The sequence below is a fragment of the Notolabrus celidotus genome, chromosome 10 (genome assembly GCF_009762535.1).
Source record: "Notolabrus celidotus isolate fNotCel1 chromosome 10, fNotCel1.pri, whole genome shotgun sequence".
Classification (NCBI taxonomy): Eukaryota; Metazoa; Chordata; class Actinopteri; order Labriformes; family Labridae; genus Notolabrus; species Notolabrus celidotus.
Genome location: NC_048281.1, coordinates 28787388 through 28804678, shown reverse-complemented (window position 1 = coordinate 28804678; position 17291 = coordinate 28787388). Strand labels below are relative to the sequence as shown.

Below are 17291 nucleotides of genomic sequence, written 5' to 3'. Positions count from 1 at the left end.
CACATAGTAGGAAACATTTCTGATAACGTTCAAACATTAACAGACGACTTCTTGCCAGTATGTGTTCTCAATGAATGACTTCTGTTAAATCTATTTTGCAGGAAGTCAAAATTAAATCTCCAAATCCAGATAAAGCAATATGAAATCTGTTAAAAGCTGTGGGTGTTTTGACATATTGATAGCTCAATAAAAAGATTAACTGATTGGTGTCTGTATTTCGGACCTAGTATCACAACAACAGCATTAAAGCAGACAAAATCTATCCACAAACACTTCAAACAACATCTCAATTTACCCTTGTATTTGCAACTTAAAGCTCCTGTGAGGAACTTTAGGTTTATGTTAATTTGGGCGCCCCCTACTGACAGAGACACTTCTTATCTCTATCTCTAAGATGTGTTTTCGGACAATAAATCACATCCTACTTTCTTTAACAGTCAACTGAGTCACTCATCATGAATGTTTGCTTTGGAAAAGGGCTTTGTTTTACTTTGTTGTAAATCACCTTTTCTGACACCTACCCCCTCGCAGCGTTTGAAGTCATTTAAAATTACAACATAGAAATTTTAATATTTTTGCTGATGGTCCTGTTTGCTTTTGGAGGCCATGAGGAGATCTCACTGTTCATTTCAGTCTGTTTCGCTACTAGCTAAAAAGTCCTCACAGGAGCTTTAATTATAGCTAATAACTCCCTTATGGAGGAAAAATATCGTCTGTAAAGACATCTGGAAAAGTTGGAGGACTCATTTAAGACATAATCCATAGATTCATGAAAAAGTAAGAGCTTTAAAGGACAGGCTGAGACGCAGCAGCTGCCTTTAACCTCAAACAGTTTGTAGATAGAAGTCTATTATTAGGTCATTTGGTTACATGGTGCTAAAAATAACTAAGGTGGAGGAACAGGCAACGAGGCATTGACTAAAATAAAACTTAAGGCTACAACAACAAAAGAAGGTCAACAAGGCAAGAACAGAGAATGAGAAAATATTCTGTATGGAGCAAGAAGGATGGAGAGGAAGGGGGAGAGAAAAGAAGAACGTGTGAAACAGGAAGCAAGTGTTTAGAATAAAGAACAGAACAACTTCCTGTCTGAGGGAGACGACGAGGCTCATACAGGGAGGAACTTATTTTTAGATTCCTCTCGCAAATGCAAAACAAACTGGAATGACAGAAAACAACAACACAAAGCCGGACAGTGTGTGGAGAGAGCGAATCCTCTGCAGAGTTTTTAACACACAGCTGTCAGAAGAGCTGCTCTCCTCCCTCATCACGGACCCCTGAAGACCTCACTCAGTCCCAAGTCTGTCTCTTTGTATCAGCACTGATCTCTCGTAGTTTTAAAGGAGACAGATGAGATGCTTAAATGTGTGTTTATTTTGGTTTTGAGGATTTGTAGATTTTTAAGTGGAGGGAATCTGTTGAGGAATAAAAGTTTGGATGCAATGTCTGAACTCGAACTTTGTTTTATCAACTGTTTCATCATTTACATCCAAACCAGCTAAGTCCACATCAGACTGAAATCCACTTAGCTGAAGTTCTTGTGAGACAACACCTGTTTGACATATCACTCCTGCTTCTTCCCCTTTTTAATTTAATAACAGTTAAACAGTCATTTCATGCTGGTTACCTAATTCTCCCCAAAATGTCTCTGTGTTTATTAGAAAAAGGGCTGATATTTCATCTCCTGTTGTTCTGCACGTCATAAAACTAACCCTAAGTGAAGCTTTCCTCTCATAAAACACTTTTCTTCCTCGAAATCTTAAATCTAAAAACCTCAAGATCAGAGGAAACCGCTGCTTAAGAACAAAGACTGCAGTAATAAACGCAACAGCTCGATATTTGTTTTGCTGAAGGGTCTTTAACTCCTCACCGTTATGTAACCTTAACTAAAAATAATACATTTCCATTAACACACAGCTCACTTTAGAGTCCTTTGATCTGGAAAGCACAAAAGTGGTGCTGAAACCATCAGGCAGAGAATGAATCAACTTTCTTTGAGAGCTTGTGAAGATCATCTAAGAAGCGTAAACATTCAGGTCCCAACATTCAAATACTAGGATGTCTTTATAACTGAGGAATAGAAGAAAACAGAAGATGGGATAGTAGACTGATGGGTATGAAAATCAGTGTAAAACAACACATTTGAGATTTTGTGAGACATTGTAGTGATCTCTATTCTCTATAGAATAATCTAGAACCATCTTAGATAAGATTAACCACTCTATGAACACCCTCTAAAAACAGACATATCGGAAGAAGACACTGAGACAGATAAGACAGTGGTTAAAAACTGGCAGTCAAAAGTAGATGACACACTTCCTGTCTCTCTTCAGGGTTAGCTCAATGTAATAAAGACAGAATGAGCACAGAGCATAAACATCTTTTAAAAGCAAACTCCAGACCAACCTTTTTAGACTCACCCAGTTTTATTTCACCTTACTTAATTTATTTATTTATTTATTATCTAGTTCAAATTGTTGTCACTTTTTTAAGTATAGCATCTTAATTTCTTTTAATGTCTTATCTTAGTGTTTTATTATCTTAGAAATGTATTTTATTTTGGTGATTTTAATTTCCTGTGTTGAGTTCTGACATCTTATTTTACCTCCAGTGTTTCCTCATTAATGTATCATGCGTTTCCTCAGTTTGTTCAGCAACTTCTTTTTTACTTTTCATTTATTTATTTATTTTATTTGAATTGTTTTTATTATTATTGTTGCATATATTGTGTTCTTAACCTTAGGATTGTGGGGTGGGTTTGGGGTCGGGGCTGGGGTTGGGATGCGGTTGGGGGGGTCTTTTTATTTTTATTTTATATTTCTAATTTATCCTACTTTAAGTTGTTTTGATGTACAGCACTTTGTGTTACAATGTCATTGTATGAAAAGCACTTTAAAATAAAGTCTGATTGATTGATTGAAAGGTAAAATGCCCCGAAATATAAAAAGGATGGAAATAATTGCTCATCTCTACCTCTTGGCACCGAAAGCCACTATGTCAGTTTCAGTTAGTGTTCTAATCTGTTGAAAATCATGGCAAAACTTATATTTTACATTAGCATTCTTAATCAGCAGGCTTCTTGTATTACCTTCAATTTATTGAGGGAACACAACACTTTAGATTCTGGGTTAATGGGTAGAGAGGAAAACAGTTCAGAAACTAGCAAGGAGCTGAGTGAAAGAGACATCAAACAAATTAAAGAAAACAGACACAAAGCAACCACACAAACCAAAACACAGTCTGGACTTTGTCAGAGGTACAGGACTGACCGAGTGAGAAGAAGACCTTGCTGCTGTTGTATTCTGCTAATTAAAAAACGCTAATGTTTTGAGTTTACCATGAATACAAATGTTAAGTTCAATGTGACAACAGTAAACCAGGCTAATGTTCAGACTATAATGTGTATGTTGCTTTCTTTACTAGCATATTAAATCAACTAAATCAACCTTAAATGAATACTTCGCGTCACTTTGTTCGATCTTTAGTCAGTCCCTCCAGGAAGTTGCGATTTCGCGATCGCAACTATCAACGCAAATTCAACCAATCAGCGCAACTTTCCCGCAAATTTGACCAATTACCTCAATCTCAGCCCCTGCACGTCATCGGTTTTGTCATCAATTTGACTTCGTCTGTTTACTATTTGATGTTTGACGTTGTTGCCGTGGTTACCGTAAAAAGCTCTGCGTCTACAGCTTGATTTAATCCAGTTTGGTGAAACATCAGACACATTTAGTAAGTTTTGATCAACTCCTTGTCATCAAAGATGCAGATTAATTTCAGAGTGCCGTGAACTGACTGTGCATCAGTCGCTGCGACATGCATTCAGGGACTGTCGTAAATGTGCAATACAGCCCTTTCATGGCATTTTTCCAAGCGGCAAACTCCGGAATATGAATGGGAAAAAGACGATCTTTACAGCAGAAATAAACATGTTTACAGCCTGGTTCAAAAAACGGCTTGGCCCTATGAAGCTAATCTCTCTAATGGCACACACTGTACGGGGGTGTGAATTTTTTTCTAGCGTGACGGTTCAGAAGATATTAAGATTACGAGTTTTGCCCAAATAAGGACATGACTGACGTGACTCCCGGTCGGGAACACACAGCCATTGGCTAAGGGGCTCACACTACGTCTCACTCTGCCTGGTTGAGTTCCGCATTACCAATATGGCTGCTGCCGTCGATTTGCTTCAAAACAGCTCTCAGGAACAGATGGGTGACATCACGGATACTACGTCCATATTTTATACAGTCTATGCATTTTTCTGTGAATCAAGAGAATCAAAATACAGTCAGTGGCCACATCAAGAATGCTTTCTAAAAACAACTGTAATTTAGCGTATTTACTTGCCCCTGAGATGTTATTGGGGGATTAAAGCAAAAAAAAAAAATCGCAACTTTCACCGCAACTTTTTCAAAAAGCTGTCGCAAATTCAGGCTTCTTGGGCCGCAACAATCACAAAAAAATCCCACGAAATCCTGGAGGGACTGTTTAGTTGGTAACCAAGTAAGAGTAAGTAAGAGGGATAGCATACAGTGAGCTGGTTATAATAATTATAATCCTAACAGGGTGAGCAGGAAGGACCGCATCACTTTGCACACCAGTCCTGTTCACCCTGTCACGATTTTATTTTGCATAACCACCAGCTCACTGTACTGTATCCTTACCTCAAACTAACAGTCTGTGTGTGATTATTCAAAGTGCATAGTCACATGACTGTATCTCCATACCTGCTTCTTTTCTTTTTAAAGCTAAATATAGAAAGCAGAGTCATGTTATCAAATGGAAGTAAAACTTTAAACCAACGTTATGCAATCCTGGAATAAAATACACAAAAAGTCTGTGTTTTCTGTTTCATATCATCGTGATATAATCATTCATAAACTTAACGTTGCTCAGGGAACCTGCTCACTCTGACAGAGTCCAGACTCAGAGGGTCCCCACTGTTCAAACTTACAGGCACTTCTCTGAAACCTGAACTCTGCAAACCCTCCAGCTGAGCCGACACTTGAACCCTCGTCTTAATAACAGAGATCACAGAGGCTCAGATTATTATTATCACTTCTCTTTGGATTTATGACCCGGGGTAATAAACTGTGACCAGGACGACAATCTAATGATGCCAGAGAGGTTTTCTTTATGAAACATCAGCAGTGATGAAAATAAAGATGTGTGCATTTACTCAGCACTGTGTTGGGTTTTCAGCTCTGTGGTTCCTGCACTAATGTGATAGAATATATTCTTTTTTTTTATTTAACTTTATATTCTTACTTCAGTACAGAACAGAGCTACACCTTTCTGTGTAAGTCCCCCAATACTACTTCAACTTGTCTGTTTATATCAGCCTCAATCTGGACCTTCATTAAACCTTCACGTGGTTTGATAAATGCCACAGTGAACCTTTCTGAATCACCACGTACTAATAATGGATGTCACAAACATGGATCTATTCATAAATCACTTTTCCAAATGAATGTTTTGTGATGTTAATTTGGAAATATGTGTGAAGAATTTCATTAACTTAATTGGGAAACTTCTCCTTCATTAAGAACGCAGAGAACAGATCAAGCTTTGGGAGTGACATCACAGCGTTTCAATTAGAGATGCATCGGTTGTGAAAATCTGGGCTGATGTTTACAATAACAATGTAGATGATTGCCTATTCTGATACGGATGTTTTCTACAGTACTTTTAATTCCTTGAGTGTGTTTTTAAAATGAGTGATGATATCTTGCCAGTACTCCCTCCTCTTAAAATATCACTTGAACATGTCTCACAAACTGCACATCACTGATCTTTCTAAGAGATGGTGTGAAACTCCCACACTGCCGACATTTTCTCTATATTTCATCATAAAAACAAGTCAGAGTTTGTAGAGCAGAAAAAAACTCATCTGAATCAGCTCTTCAGCATAATAGCTTGATGATGGAACAAAGATAACAATAAGATGCAACGAGATACAGATAAACATTGACTTCTGACATCAGTGCATGACACCTGTAATTGCCAATACTAATGTTCAATGGATGCCGTAGTTTCAGTGGTGCATTTGGATTCTATTCAATGAAAAAGAAGCAAATTCTTGAAGCAAGCATTTTAACATCTGTCTAAAAAAGGTGAAGATAATGAGGGATAGACAACATCAGCTTAGTGACCTTCAATGCACCTCAAACCGAACAATGCACAACCTCAAAGGGACTCCAGTTGAAATTCTTGCTGCGGCACATAAAGAGACATTTTACACCATAAATACTAAATCTGGGGTGCGTTGGCTTAGCAGTCTAAGCCTGCGCCCCACATACAGAGGTTATAGCCCTCGTCGCAGAGGTCAAGGTTCAATTCCAGCCTCGACCATTCACTGCATGTCCTCCCCCACTCTCCACTCCCCACATTTCCCGTCTCTCTTCAGCTGTCTTGTCCATTAAAGGCAAAAATGCCCCAAAAAATATAACTTTAAAAATAAATAAAGGTGGAGGTCATAAGGAATAGTCTTCTACAGCAGAGGTTCCCAAACTTTTTAGCCCGCGACCCCCACTGTCCCTCAAAGTGATTTAATGTGGCTTAATTTATCTGGTCTGCATGTTATGAATTAACCTACTGCTACTGATGCTTTTGATAATTAACTGTTCACTAACTCTAAACTTAGAAGTCATCTTGCAAAAAGAAAGGCAGAAAACTCATTACATTTTCTATTTTTCAATATTTATTTCAAGGTTAGCTACTATTTGTGTTGATATTCTTTACTTTAATGGGTAAAATGTACTATTCTTAGATAACTTTTTTTTTTTAACATTCTGGAAGACAACTCCTGACCCCCCATTTGTGTCTCGCGACCCCCCAGGGGGTCCCAACCCACACTTTGAGAACCCCAGTTCTGCAGTACAACATCAGCTTAGTGATCTTGAACGCACCTCAAACCCAACAATGCACAACCTCAAAGGGACTGAAGTTTAAATTCTTCCTGTGGCACATAAAGAGAAACTTTACATCATAAATACTAAACCTTGTCTGCAAGTGGCTGTTCAAAAACACCCCAGACTGCACTGGTGAACATCCAGGGATTGGACATCGAGAGGGTGGAGACCTAAAAATACCTGGGTGTTCACCTCAACAATAAACTGGACTGGTCACACAACACCAACATCCTGTACAAAAAGGGCCAAAGTCGTCTGCACCTGCTGAGAAGACTGAGGTCCTTCGGAGTGTGCAGGACTCTGTTACGGACATTTTATGACACTGTGGTAGCGTCTGCTTTCTTCTATGCAGTGGTCTGCTGGGGAGCAGGGAGCACAGACAGGGACAGGAAAAGACTTAACAGACTGGTCAGGAGGGCCAGCTCTGTCCTGGGCTGTCCTCTGGACTCCATAGAGGAGGTGGGTGAGAGGAGGATGTTAGCCAAGCTGACATCCATCATGGACAATCCCCTCTCACCCCCTGCATGAGACTGTGGGGTCCCTGAGCAGCTCCTTCAGCAGCAGACTGAGACTCCCACCCTGCAGGACGGAGCGCTACCGCAGGTCCTTCATCCCGTCTGCAATCAGACTGTTTAACACCAGCACTGCTGTGTCCCGTTAATCAGCTGTTCTCATCTTTCATTCCACTACATGGAAGTTACTGTGACTTGGCACATTCACAAATAACTACTGTATCCATCTGAATCGCACTGTTCTTCATACTGTGTATGTTTGTTTTCAAATAACCTGGTGCAATTTTTATCATGCAATAACTTACCTTATCTATTTATCAGATAGAAGTGTACATAGTGTGTATATCTGTAATAGTTGCCATATTTTATTTCATTTTTACTTTATTTTATTTTATTCTATTTTATTTTATTTTTTCTTATTTTTATTTCATTTTATTTTATTTTATTTTTACTGTTATTATATTATTTAACTATGTTAGTACATTGTTGTATTCCCCTGTCCCGTGTTGTAAGCTGCTGTAACAAAAGAAATTTCCCCCAATGGGGGACAAATAAAGTATATCTTCATCTTTATCTTTATCTTTTATTGGTTGAAGGCACATGGGCAAAATTTAAGAGGAAGAAGTGGCTGTTTTAAGGAGCAGCCGTGCTCTTTGTACAATATCACGTCATTTTACGTCACGAGAGGGATTCAGAGTCTCTGAACAAAACCCTTACATCACCATAAATCAGAGGAGAGACCTGAAACTAAAGAACGCTTTCAATAAAGCTCAGTCATCACCCAGAAGTGAAAGACAAACAGAGCCTAAATAAAAATCACAGGTGTACCGACAACACAAACTTTGGCTTCAGAACCTTTTCTAGTTTTCAAACAATAAGTAAGAATTAGAAATGCAATGTTATGAAGAAGTGTGTCATGTTTCATATCATGCCTGAAGGAAAACAGGTCATCATGTTCCCTGTGGCTGTGGAAACATACAAACTATACAAATGTTTCACTACGCATGTAAACTCAAACAAACACATACAATGACGACATCCCCGAAGTGAAAGAATTTAAGGTCCCACTCCTGGAGGTTAGATTGACCTCTACTGATTCTTGATTGGTCATTTGACAGAGATTTTACTAATTTCAGTCTTTTCTCAAACAAAGAGGCAGAAATCATCCGACAGCCTCATCAATGTAAGGATTTGATGCTTGTCTTTGTAAATTGAAATAAAGTCAAAGTCAAAGTAAACTCAGTGAATTTTGATTTCTTCAACAACTCAGACACTTCATTTCAACAACTTTACCACTGGACTCTGTTAAAATTCAGAGGAAACATGCTCTAACATGATAAAAGGAGAAGTCAAAAGATGGAATATGAGTGATAAACGATGCAGTACACAACACTCACAGCCCTGCATGAATCAGACAATCAAAAACACATCTATAATGTCTATAAAAACACCTCCCACGTCAGGTTCGCAAAACCAGTTTTAATGCTCCTGAGCTCCAGAGTGTTGTTTTAACACTGACTTGAGCAAAATTGTGACCCAACCCTTTGACGGAGCTTTTCTTGCATGAGGAACCAATGTACACTCCACTCAGCTGAACGCTGCAGGAGATAGAGAACACATTAATATATGGTCAAAATGAAATGCTGCGTTTAAAGGCTTTACATCATGTAGCAGTTAAAGCTGGCTGCACTTCAAGCAGCTGCAACAATAAAGCATTGATTTATTAAAGCTAATATTATAGTTATGTGATGTACACTAATATTGTGCAACATAGAGGGATTCTTTCTTAAGACAATATGTGCAAATACTTCTGAGGGATTTTAAAAGCAGGCCTCTTAATGTGACATTGTGTTGTTTCAAAGTTTCACCAGCTGGATGTTATATTTTACCCACAATTCACAGACTCAACAGATCGTCTAATTAAGGATCTATAGCTTTGCAGCACAATAACACACTCAAAAAGGTTAATATTTCTACTCATATAGCATATATGAGCTTCTAAATAGTGCAAATAATATAAAAACAATCAGACAATGTGCTAAAAGAGTTATTTAAGTCATTTATCTGAAGTTAAAATAGTAAAAACAGAAGTATTAAGGTCAAAATGCAGCTGAAATGTTGATTTTAGCACAATAGCAGCTGTCCTCTGCATTAAAACGTCAGCATAACTTTGAATGCTGGCAGCTGCACGCTGCAATCTTTCCAGAGTTCATCACGTTTTGTGCGTAAAAGAGCGTCAGTCAGAAAAAGTTTAATACTTTCCTCTGAAATGAAGAGGAGAGTAAATCCAAACCGCACACAACTATGTTCAAATTATGCTTCAGTGTAGTAGCTGGCATGTGGAGTCACTTTCCACCGGCGTGCAGCCCAGAGTTTCATCATAAATACGAGAGTCAACAAAACCAGAAGTGAAACGGGGACTCGCTTCTTCGAGCAGCAAGATCACAATGTAGAAATAATAGACGTGCACATTTGTGCTTGAGCTTCAGTTCTAATATAAAAAGATAATTATGATGCATGAGTGTGTTCATCACTCGGCTGCACCTGAGAAAGGTGGGGTTTGGTTTAAGAAACTCTGTGTTATTTAGTACAAAGTACAAAGTGGCAGGTGTAAGATGAATTCGGATCCTTTACATATAAAAAAATAGAAATATCCTCAAAGATACTTCGTTATATGTTAAAATCATGCATCAACTGAGCATGCACCCTTGTTTTTGGAATGCTACCTCATCCCTGACAACCCTCAATTCTCTGAATACTTAATTTCATAACTTCATATGATATCTCTACCAGAACAAATCAAGCCTTTAGTCTTATTGTATTTCTTTTCCCTTCCACCAGTTCTTGTTTTAGTGTTTCTCTCTCTCTCTCTCTAGAGTTTAAAGTTTGTTACACAAAAGTAGTTCACTGAAATTTTCAGACATTACCCAGGTTGAGTAATTCTAATGTTCAGAAAGCAACATTTTTAAATTTATTTATTTATTTATTTATTTTACCTTTATTTTACCAGGAATATTCCCATTGAGATACAAAGTCTCTTTTTCAAGGGAGTCCTGGCCAAGACAGCAGCATAAAAAGTTTCACAAATAGAACAGGACAAAACATACAGTGACAAGTATTACATCGATTTATAAATTAGCAGTGTTAAGCTCTAAAACATGTGCACAAGCTGATCAGATCATCCTTTATCCTAGTTTTGAAATCCTCCAATCGAATTAAACAATCCAGTTTCAGGCGACCCTGAAGCTCAAACCAAGAAGACGGAGCAAAGACATTAAAAGCACATTGTGAACCTAAATCGCTGACAGTTTACATACAGGCATCTGAGGGGGCAACCATTATCTGTGTAGTGATCATGTACATAAGTAGACCAGAACTTTCTCTCAGTATTCAAATTATTTTCAAGTTATTCTTTGCTCATGTTGTATGGAGTTAAACAGTTTTATATGTTATGATAAGCTGATGCGTCCAGTCACAGATGATTTTACAAGTGTTTAGTTTCTAATTCAGATCCAGAATGAAGAGTGACTGGACCGCATTCCTGTTTATATCACACATTTGACACAGACTTAAGGGAAAACAAGAAAATAATAAAAACATGGCCAATATATCCTGAGCATGCAGGTATGTGAAGCCGGTTCAACTTAAAAAAAAAATGCATCAAATTACAACCAAATTAGTAAAAGTCAGAGAACTGGTCTAGGAAGAATTCAAAGAAAAGTGTCAATGATGTTATATTTTACAAGACATTATTGCTTCCTTGAGTCATTCATCAACATGTAGCAGATATTAAGTGCTTTAGAATTTGCAGTTTCATGTATTGGTGAAAAGTGAAGTATTGAATTAGATGTTTTAAACCCTACATGTATTTAAATGTTGAATATAGTCTGTTCCAAATGAAGGTAATGACATAAAAACACAAAGACCTACAAACTGTACTAAAGTTCAGAAGTTAAAGGAAAGTGACAAGTGTCAGCAGAAGTTTAGACCACAAACAGTTAAGAATGAAACACATTACCTTGTAGATGTGGATCTGAATCTGTCACTTCTCTCTCACACTGACACTTTATGACTGATTATAGGAAGATGTTTCTAAATCTTCACACGTCAGAAACTTTCCTTTTCTATTAAGCATGAGACTAACTTGTTCATCCAGTTCCTGCTCTGTTTGACACAGAAACACGAAGACAGCAGTACAAACTGTCCACACCACCACATATAAAAACAGCAGCAGGTTCAGGCTCAGCGGCGTGAAAAGCAGCATTAAAATCAGTATTAACACAGGAGGTAAAGTCACTCACCGTCATGTTCCTCCGCAGTTCGTGTCTCAGCTCCTAAACTGTCAAACTTCTCCAAACTTTTCTGAAAACACTCCAACATTCCTGCTTCCGCTTCCTGAAACCTGCAGCAGCATGGAGGGAGAGGAGGAGGGCGGAGGGGGGCGTGTCCTGCTCAGGCTGTAGCGGGGAAACAGCGACGCCTAGCGGCCTGCTTCGGCACATGCAGCCCTGGAGGGGTGGAGGAAGTACACAGCCTTTCTCTCTCAAGAAAGCTTTCTGAAACATCACTGTAAAAAACAAAAAACTTCAATGTAGTGAAAATGACTTCATGAAAAATGTAAATTAAGTAAAAGTGTAATACCATTTTTAAGAAAATGTTTGCAAGTATAAGAGTCAAAGTACTTACTTAATAAAAATGTTCCATACATCTGGTAAAATTGTATTTCTTATTATAATGCAAAATTAGCATTTCATGTTTTGTATGTTTTAACCATAATGTAAACAATCGTTATTTAAAAAGTCAATCAAATGACTTCTGTATTTTGTGAAAATTTTGTCACAATAACAAAACAAATCGACATTTTACAAAACATAAAACCTTCTGAGGCCAAATATCCTCTAAAAAGTGGAAATTTTCATTATGAAGCAAAAAAAAAAAGGAATTTACTTGTGGAGTGAAAAAATATGAAAGAGGTGAAATTTTTACTGTTTCATCTGAGCTCTGACACCTGACACCAACACCTAAGAATGTCCTGAAATTTAGGCTACACCATAGGAATATTAGGCTTCATTACATGTGTATCCTATGTCGAAATATTCCTTTATTATTTCCATCTCCTCTTCCATTACTTCCAACTCAGTTTAAAATGTGTGCAGGGACTCAGCTGAGTTGTAGTAATAGAAACAGGAAATGATGTTGAGCTGTCGGCTTCTGTCCAATCAGAAACAAGAAGTGTCATCTGTTGTGCTTTGTGAAATGTTGTTGAGTTTTGCCCTTCAGGGCCACTGTATATGATATGAAATACTACTTTTTCTTTCAAAAATCCCCAAACTGCTTTCAAATAAGGATTTTTAAATTAATTAGGGATTGATGGACCAACAATTTAGTGGTGCTTTAACATTTCAGATTTTGTGTAGGAAATTCTTTACTTGTAAATTAACAATAGAGTTTGTCATGACTGAAATAAAGTTTAAAGTAATATCTACCATAAATATTGTATTGGAGTTAAACTTTCACAAAGTGACACTTAATTAATATCCCAATAAAGTGCCTTTACCTTAGATATGTACTCATAAACCACTTAAAGCTGCTGTGAGGAACTTTTGTTTTGTATCGATTCTGGCGCCCCCCTGGTGGACAAAGTGATACCTCTTATCTCTTGTCCTATACATGCAAAAGTAGTGTTTTCAACAAAAGCCTCATCCTGTTGTCTTTAACAGTCAATTTTATCAGGCAATGTGATTATTTCCCATGAAAACAGTCAAATAAAGGCTGTTTCTGAAGTGAGATGTCCATCAGCTGGTCTGGCACCTACCCCCTCAGGGTGGTTTCAGGCATTAAAAATGACAACAGAGAAGGTGTCAGTGTTGCTGCTGATGGACTTGTTTGCTATTGAAGGTCAACATAAAAATTCAGATCATAACATCATCTTTAAAAAAATTCAAACAAATGTTGAGTACTTAATAAAGTAATGCTTGGTCCAAAACTAAAATACTGCATCTTTTTATGAACTCTATGCAGATAGAGCAGACAATATTTGCATTAGAAGGCATTCATATAGGAATATAAAAGGGTATTAAATGAAAACATAAAGGATCATATCCAGGTGCAGTATCTGAGGGAGTGTGCGCTCTGGACTTGGTGAAGAAGACGCTCTGTGCTGTTTACCTGCAGTACCTACAATTAACCAAAAGATGGAAACCACACACCGCAGAAAGGAGCTGTACGATCTGCTGACAGAGACAGAGATAAAAAGATTTATATGTAAAATAATAATAAATAATGCATTCAAGTACAACTTTGACTCCATGTGTTAGAAGAATTCCAACCAGAAAACTAAAGCAAATGGTTGTCCAAAAATAATCCTGTTTGTAAACAGAAACTGAAGGATTGAAATGTTTGGATTTCAGGTAGTTGTCTCTCTTCAGTTGTCCAATGTAATAAATAAATAAATGTATGAAATACTACAACACACACACACACACACACACACACACAGACACACACACACCACACACACACACACACACACACACACACACACACACACACGTACAGAGCAAAGGTAGTACAGAATATTAATTATTATTAAGTAGCGAGTTGATCTTCTGCTCCTTCCTCCTTTGCTTTAAATAACAAAATAAATATGTTTTTCTCCCCTGTATTGTTGTCAATGATTTGCATTCCATTGAAAATTCCACTTTTTCTGACTATATCAGGATGATTGTTTGTAATTTGGTAATTTTCTGGATGTTATGTATATCCATAACAACCCCAAAATGAATCCTGTGTCTTTTGATTTCTGGTATCTGTGCTATATATTAATGCTTTTCTTTAAATGCGCTTTGCTGAGGGGAAACTTCTGTTGGGAAGACAATATTTCCTGACATTTTATGATACAGATAAACCCTTCAGTTTTATGATCATGGATCCGGATGTGACCAGCAGAGAGACAGAGGGATTGATTTTTAGTTAAACATTAGCTGTCAGAGGAAACACACTGATGGACGGACACACACGGTCCTCAAAAGTTGCTCGGACGCTTCCTAGCAACTGGTTTATCATCATCATAGCAACCTTGATACTGCAGAGCGGCCTGGTCAAAGTCCATTGCTTCTTTCCTGTTGACTGAAGCTGACGCAGCAACTGTGTCCTCTATTGACTTTTTAGAAACACACAGTATGGATACGTTAAACAAAACCAAGGCTGTGCTGAAAAAAAAGGGTTCTTTGTGCAAGAGCTACTGAAACAATTAGAAACCCTTCCCTCATCCATCCTTGTAAAGGTCTGAGGGGAAGATTTTATCACCACAAGCACCTTTGATTTCATCCAAGCATACATAAATAAAACTCTGTGGTAGTAAACAGTTATGGTAGCATCTCTGTGAAGCTATACTAGGATGGCTATGTAGGGCTACTCTACTAAAAACTCTTAATCCAATCCAAAAGCAGTGGGGTTACCAGTCGAGTGTCGAAGTCGCTTCCCTTTTTATCAGTGCTACCTGTGGAGCTGTTCTCTGTGGTTGGTGCTAGAGCTTAGGTCAGGTTAAGGAAGGACAGGCGTCACAGAATTAGCCTCTTTTTAGATTTAGCCTCTATATCCTGAGGCTCAGTCTATGATGCAGTAGCCTTGGGTCTTACTGCAACCCTCAATCCTCTGCTGCGTGTCGCCTCTTAAATCTCTCCTACCCAAATTTCTGATCTACTCAGCGTTTGGTCAAACAAAGATACAAAATCATTAAAAATGGGACAGGTGTTACAGAGACAAGCAGCTGGGGTCAGAGAGAATACTTTGGCTGCAGGTTAATGACTTTAAGGGAATCCTGTGGGGCACTTCATGCTGTTTTCTCAACTTTCTATGGTGGCAGGGCAGCGTATATGGCAATGTATAATGTTTTCTCTACTATAAGGGCATCCTGGGGCTGTTTTTAACACTGGACATCCTCTTTTCTCCATATGATGGACACCCATTATCACACTTTCTCCAACTAAAGGGCATTTACAGACATTTGCTGCTGTTTTCTCCACTACAGCAAAGCCCATGAGCATTTCAACCTCTTTTCTGCACAGAACTGGTGCTCAATAAGGCACTGCATCAAACTTTCTCCACTGCAGGTGGATGCAAAGTTACATTCATTATTTTCTTGACTATTGAACATATCCCCTGTTTGGCAAATGCATCAAGTTTTCTCCACTGGAAGTGCACCATCAAGAGCATTTCAACCTACTTTCTCCACTTAGAGGTAATATAGCCTCCATCACATTTCACCGTTTGAGGGGTATATATCTGTGACACTGCATCACACTGTCCCCACTACAAGATAACCCTGGAGGGCACTTTGTCAAGTTTTCTCCATCGTATGAGAATCATATTCAATGCTGTGAAGGGTCAGACCACATCACTAAGCAAGCTTGTAAGTGTGATATCTGAAATAGTCTAAGTGTCATTAATTAAAAATAAAGAAATACATTGATCCCTGTTGGGGTCGCATCCCACTATGTCATCATCTCCATCATCTTCACCTCGAATACCATCATCACTTCTTCGTGTTCAACAGTTTTCATTGATTTTCAGACAAGAAATAAAAAGACTCCATCTTACATAAACATACACTTCCATGTGTAACATAGACAGAGTATGTTGACAGAGACACAGGGTAAACAAACAAAGACGCAGGGTAAACAAACATATAAGAAATGACAAGTAAACAAAAAACAAAACCACACGCACTGTTTCCCAAATACTGAATATACATCCATCCTTCACACATTTTAAATCTAGCTATTAGACTGACCTCTTAAGTTGCACATCATCACTTCTTAATCTTTCTTAACCTTTAGCATCATTGTTAAAGCATCTTCCTCATTGTCATCAGCCTAACCACACTTTGAACTTCATCTTTATCCTTGTGTTCATCATCATCATCACTGTGATTTCATTTTTCAATGAAATCTTCAAGATCTTATTCTCATCAAGTGCCATCCTCATTGTCCTTATCACACTCTTTATCTGCAACATCAGCATCTTCATCATCATCAACATCATCCTTAATGTTTTTATTGAGAAGAAGAAAGGTACTTAATTGATCCCCAGGGGAGAAATTCAATTTTTTCACTCATGCTATTTTTGGACATGCTACACATACAGTTGTTTTTTTTGGTATACACATACACATGCACACACATGCAGTGAACATGCTTAGGGAGAGATGTCAGAGTGAGGATACTGCCGTCAACCAGAGCAGTTGGGGGTTCAGTGCCTTGCTCAAGGGCACCTCAGCAGTGCCCAGGCAAGTGAACCAGCACCTCTCCAGCCACCAGTCCACTTGCCAAACTTCGTCCATACTGGGACTCGAACCAGCGACCCTTCAGTTCCCAAGCAAGGTCCCTATGGACTGAGCTACTGCCGCCCCAAATTAATGTTATAGTCCTCATCATCACCATGATCTTCACTATCAACATCCTCATTGTCCACATCATCATTTTCATCTTTGTCTTCAGCAGTATTAAGTTAAACTCATCCCTGTTTGCACTGGAAACAGAATTATCAGACACAACATCATGATAAATTGAATTCTATTCATCAGTGAAACCTTCATTCTCATTTTTGTCATAGTTAATAGTTATCCTCATCTTCCTCACTGTTATGATATGATATTCACGTGCACTCTCGCGCATGTACGAGGTGACAGATGGTCAACTTTCCTCACAAAGCAAGAGAGAGACACAGAAAGAGAGATGCGGAGAGAGAAAGAGAGAGGGAGGGAGGGAGAGGGAGAGAGAGGGAGAGAGAGAGAGGGAGAGAGAGAGGGAGAGAGGTCTTTCGCTGATACAAATGGAAGATTTGTCACGTGATCCCCGGGGCC

General features: G+C 38.3%; 1 protein-coding gene across 3 annotated transcripts in view; it reads right to left on the bottom strand.

Moving 5' to 3' along the window:
* Positions 1-11823, bottom strand: part of itprid2 (ITPR interacting domain containing 2) — a 63824-nt gene extending 52001 nt beyond the window's left edge. The window contains exon 1 of one of the 3 annotated variants that reach the window (XM_034694311.1): positions 11728-11823. The gene's annotated coding sequence lies outside the window, so the exon portion shown is untranslated. Of the gene's footprint in view, positions 1-3578; positions 3620-11727 lie in introns of those variants that run through there. The other 2 variants (XM_034694313.1, XM_034694312.1) reach the window with 2 other exon arrangements.
* Between the last annotated feature and the right edge of the window lie 5468 nt (positions 11824-17291).